The sequence below is a fragment of the Otolemur garnettii genome, unplaced genomic scaffold (genome assembly GCF_000181295.1).
Source record: "Otolemur garnettii isolate 467f Iridium unplaced genomic scaffold, OtoGar3 scaffold00039, whole genome shotgun sequence".
Classification (NCBI taxonomy): domain Eukaryota; kingdom Metazoa; phylum Chordata; class Mammalia; order Primates; family Galagidae; genus Otolemur; species Otolemur garnettii.
In genome coordinates this window covers 13,757,829-13,763,877 of record NW_003852434.1, presented here as the reverse complement: position 1 = coordinate 13,763,877, position 6,049 = coordinate 13,757,829, and positions in this window count along the sequence as shown.

Genomic DNA, 6,049 nt, shown 5'->3' with positions numbered 1-6,049 from the left:
AAGCCCAAGCACTCTACCAAGGGTGATATAGTGAGACTCTGTCTCAAAAAAAAAAAAAAAAAAGAAAATGTATTTTTCCTGAAACCGACCAAGTGATTTTAAATGCATTCATGGATGAGAACCAGTGTCTAGCCCATCTTACAATAAATATGAACAATTGACACAAATTATCATCATAGCATAAGATGTCTAATGAGTTAGAGTATAATCTTGTTTGTATATAATCTTGGTGGATATTTTTAAGTCAATTATAAATTACCAGCAATAAAACTTGAATAGCTATTGCCTTCACTAGGAACGTCTCACTTGTCTGTTAGTGACAGTGCTGAACAGAGAAAAACACATCAATCACTTTAAAACTCCTGAAATTTTTGTGAAATCCCAATTAGTCTTCTAGATATTTTACTTCTAGGGTCTGCATAAATTAGGTAATCGTATGTGCTATTTATACTTAGACATAGAAAGTAATATAGATATCTTTAAAGAGATTGAAAGACAAGAAAATGTCAAGCTCAAATATCTATCGTGTATATTTTGTCCTTTCTCCACACATGAGAAGAACATTCACATTAAATACTTGTAAAATTATATGTTCCTGTAATCATGAAATAATCATGTAAATAATCTACCAGTAAAATGAAAAATTCCTTGGGTTAGATACGTTCAATAAAAAACATTTTTCTGTGGTTGTGTGGGCTATAAAATGTTTGCTGAATGAATGGCTTTCTGAAAGTTAGCATTTTAACTATTAAGTGTTGCTTAAGGAGTAGCAACAGCAACGCAGACAACTGGAATTCTGTGCAAGTAGGTGTCAGCTACACAGGAAAACTCAGTCCTTTAAATAGGTACAGCTGCATTCCTAACTCATCACCACTGTGCGTGTGAATTAATGCTGCGTGGGTTTGCATAAGTGGCTGAAAGTGCCCTATTATTAGGGCACAACTCATGGCAAGTACAAGAGGCAGCAGTTTCAGGTTCAGTCGGGCTCCTAATATCCTCTTTTTATATCTTGTGATTACTGAGCGATTTTCTAGAGCAGTAATCCTCAAGCTTCCTAATGCCGCTGCCCTTTAATACAGTTCCTGTGGGTCGGGACCCACAGGTTGAGAACCACTGTTCTAGAGGATTCTGTTGTTGAACTCTATCGATGGCACTTTTGATGTGGTGTGTTTTAGAATAAAATATTGTTCATGAACACAATGGACAATAAAAAAGTAAGATTAGCAAAAGCTTTCGAGGTGGAAGCTGAAAGATTGGCCCCTACGAGTTTTGGGTTACTAGGAAGGCAACAACAGAATGAGGTCTTCTTAAGGAACAAAAACCAGCTGCAAAGGAATATGAACAGTCTTTGCAAATAAGCTGAAACTAGAGAGCTCCAGAAATAGGTATTTTAATAAAAATATATGAGAGCACTGTATGTTCAGCAACCCCTGAGCTTTAGGTTCCCTGGACATTACAGATAAAGCAATACAGTATGTGGTGAGGAGTAAGCGTTAGCCGGGCTGCCTAGCTTGAATACATCTCTGCTGTTTATGAGCTGAAGGACCTTGTACAAATTCCTTAATTTGTTTTTGATGTAAAGTTTCTATAAAATGGAAATAAAAAGGGACTTACCTCATAGGGTTATTCTGAGGAATAGATAAGTATATTTTAAACTACCTACCTACTATATTTTAAACGTCAAGTATGAATATTGGCTGCTATTACTCTTATTGTTATTATTAGGCATATTTTGTTTAGACTTGAAAACAAATATTAACCACTATCGTGTTCCCTTCCACCTATAGCTCTGAATCTAAGTGAAACTACGAATAGAAGAAATTGTTTCTTAATGAGTCTGCTCATCTCATCAGCTAATCAGCCCTCCATCTATCCCATCCTCTCAACATTTGAACAGTGAGTTTTAAAATGTCTTGGAATAACTTTAAATTTAAGAAAACTACTCAAATTATCGGATTAATCAATAAGAAAATATAATTTAGTGTTCGGTAGACTACCTCTTTAATTATATACTGAAAAAAAGAAAACGAGAGAATTTTCCTCTTTGAGTTTTTAAACCAATTCAAGAATGAATTAGTTCATGGGAAAAAGAGTTTTGTTTTTGTTTTTGTTTTTTTGGGGTGGCACCTGTGGCTCATTGAGTAGGGAGTCAGCCCCATATACCGAGGGTGGCAGGTTCAAACCCAGCCTCAGCCAAACTGCAATAAAAAATAACTGGGCATTGTGGTGGGCACCTGTGGTCCCAATTACTCGGGAGGCTAAGGCAAGGGACTCACCTAAGCCCAAGAGCTGGAGGTTGCTGTGAGCTGTGATGCCACAGCACTCTACTGAGGGCAACAAAGTAAGACTCTGTTTCTGAAAAAAAGAAAGAAAGAAAGAAAGAAAGAAAAAGAGTTTTTTTTAAAATCTATAATAAAGTTTGTTTAATAAAGAAGAATATCACTGCATACAATGTCTGTCCCTTTCCTTTTGCTGTTTTTTCTCCAACTGGATTAAAATTCTTTGGGTTTAAGATTGTACCTGAATATCCATATCTACATCAATTTTAATATATGTGTATATTTAATCCATGGATAACATTTTTTTTTTTTTTTGAGACAGAGTCTCACTTCGTTACCCTTGGTAGAGAGCCACGGTGTCACAGCTCACAAAATGCTGGTTTATAACAATACCATTATCACATTTAATCAATGGTTGCTGAATTAATAAACGTGAGAAATTTACCTACATAGTCTTGTAGAATATTGATTTTTGATCAGGAGAAATACAGAACAGCCACTATCCCATAAAGATCACATAGAAATACGGAGCCTAAAATAATGTTTGAAAATTTGGGCTTTATTATTTTAAAAATTTAAGTGAGGTTTAACACATATTTCCAAAATTATCATAAAAGACATAAATTGTTCATTCAAATAGAATTTGCTAAAATGCCCCCATACGGTTGACATCTGGCTAAACTTAGAATAAAGCCAATTTTTCCAAAAATTTGCATCTGATAGAACAGAATTCATGGACAAGTTCTCATATTTTGAATATTAAGTTTAACAATCGGACCCTGGACACTTTTATTTTCTAGCGCCTTAATTGTAAAAAGCAACCCAATAAGGATTCGATTGCAGTGGTTCTTGCTAAGAACTAACAAACAAAATATTCTGTGTAATATAAAAACTAATTCATTAAAGTAGCCATGCTCATTTTTCAGTTTGAAAAGCAGTAATTTCATGATAAACAAGTGCAATGTGTAGGCAGAAGGAATACTAACTTGAGGGAAAAGGCAAGAGATGGAGGAATTTTAAGGCTTTTAAAGCCCTTGTCTGAGGCTAAATGCTTGTTCTTTGGGTAGGGCCCAGGGCCTGATCTGACGGCCTCTACGCTGGGTTTAGTGCTAGGACCAGTTTAGAGCCTGTATGTTTGTATTTCCAGTTCAGGATTTCCTAGCTTTTCTACTAGAGGACCTCTCCACACTCGATAGTGCTTACATGTTGGTTATATGTCAATTAAAATCACATGCCACAAAGCCATCATGGATTCAGTATCAATTTAAAATGAATATATTTGACTAGTCACAATATGCAATATATTTTAATAATAGGATTTTAAATATATGTGTATATTTAGTCCATCGATAACATTGAGATATATTAACTGTTGGGAAAGAAACTTCAATACCTTGTATGTTGGAAATTGTTGATCTGGCTGATGTTTTAAAATCAATTTGTAGCTGGAAAAGTTTATATTACTCTATTATTTTCCTCCTAAACTGTTCTGTCTTCAAATAGACTGTGTTCCTTTAAGACGGATTATGATTGTACTTCATACTATGTATACATATTTACATGAACAATTAATGAAAATTATTCCCAATTATTAAAATAAAAAAAAAAAAGAACAGTGCTTTGCGGAGGCAGTGGCAAGTCTTCCCCGATGTGTCATGATGGAGTCATTCTCGAAAACTAATGGCTAGAAAATTGAGTAAACACAGAACCAGTAAAGAAAAGATTTCTTCACTTCCAATGAAATCAGGAGAGCACACTGCTGTGGAAAATTTTGAGACAAGAGCGAGGATATATTCACCATGATGGTATCTCATGCTCACAGGCGTCAACTACCAAATGAAAAAAAGTCCTTCCCCAATATCAATGCCATAGAGTTGACTGTTGTCAAAATCACTGTCAGATGACCCCATTTTCCCATCTCAGTGCCACCCTATCTTTCTTTTTAGCACAAAGCCCGACACTATATTTAATAAAACACGCCATTAATCAGGACTGGTAATTCTTCCTTCCTCCTGCCATTTCTTACAAGTACTTACCAGCCTCACGGTGCAAAGCAGGAGATGCTCCTAGTTGACACCGTATTCATTTGAATTCTTCTTTCATTCCTCAACACACTTGAGCTATTTTTATTTTCCAAATCCAACTGATAGGACAAAAGTCGTCATATAACCAGGTCTCCCTTTTCCTAATTCTAACTTAGCAAACTTTTGATCCTTATCAATGCTCCATGAAATTAAAACCATTGTTAGTGTCATTTTCCTTGTTTCATTTGTCCTTTTATAAAAGAGCAACTAAATGAGAAGTCACTTACTGTCCGATTTCCTACTGGACGGAGAAACTAGACTCAGGAACCCAGCCTATCTCTAAGTCACAAATATCTACCACTTGCCAAGTACCACCACCCTAAACATCAGTGTTTACATATAGTAACAGGCATCTTTCAAGAGCGCCTTGTGGCAGGCACTGTGCTGGGAGCACTTTCCTCACCTTTCTGAGTTAGATGCTGCTATCCTGTTCTACATCTGAGGAAACTAAGAGACAGTAAATAATTTGCCCGAGGATTCACATGCACACGGCTAAATCTTAACCACTATAGGGAGGATGAAGTATTTGCCTCCAATATGAGCCTTCTGGATAACAAAGGGCCTTGAAGCAAGGAAGGAAGGAGCCAGGGAAAGGGAATAAGAAGAAGAAGAACTAGAAAGGTAAGAAGGTAATAATATCCATTAGATTCCATTTTCTACAAAATATGTACCATGCGTATTGAGATGAGCCCTGCTAAACGGACTCACCCCTTAGTCCCTACAGGGGAAGGCAGTAAAAGGGTGACAGTCATGTCCCTGGACACACAGAGCTGAGCAAATGCCTTACAAACAAAAAAGGTAAATAATACAAAAAGTTCCACCAGATGTAATTCTGTGAGTGCAGGAGGACGACAGACACTAAAAACTGTCAGAGTTCAGAGTGAAAGGAGGTGACCGCAGACTCGAACCCAGGCCCTTGAGGAGCACCATAAAAGTAGGAGGAATTTGACGAGTTCCAGTAAAAGGCGCCCATAAGCCCCGCATGTGGCTGCAACAGCAGGGGCTGGAAGCGGAGGTGAGTTTGCACAGCTCGCCGGGGGTGAGGCCACCTCTGGGCAGCCAGTGGAGCTGAGGCTGAGAACGCTGACTGACGGGGTCCATGTTTGGGGCAGGCTTTGTCCAAAATGCAAGGGACGTCTCACTGAAAGATTCTGTCCAAGATTAAGGCACTGTTTGGGGAAGTTGTATCAAAAGCAGCGTGCTGACAGATGATGAGTAAGACAGAAGAAAAATAACTAGGGCTTTTCTTCATAGTTACTAGACTTTGGGGTGACGAATGTCTGAACCACACTGGACACAGAAGGTTAAGCAGGCGGGTGCGGAGGGGAAAGGCGTTTCCAGGCGGGGGCGCGGGGACACCGAGAGAGGGCTGCAGCCCGGACAGTGTGACCATGGATGGCTCAGGTTAGGAAGTGACACACACGTCCTGGGAACAACCTCCCAGGCCAGAAGCCCGACTGGCTGAAGTTACATCTGTCACCCTGAGCAACTAAAACCAGCCACTACCCAGCAGGTGACCCCACAGAGCAAACCCACCCATCTGGTCCACGCTCCCCACCTCCTCCTGCGTGAGTCCCAGAAAGAGATGGAGAAGTTTGGGGAGGAGTCCTGGTCAACCCGAAGGACGGTTCTCATTCCTTCGCCACTACTCCCAGGTGCTCCAGTAGGCAGGATGACCTCGGACAA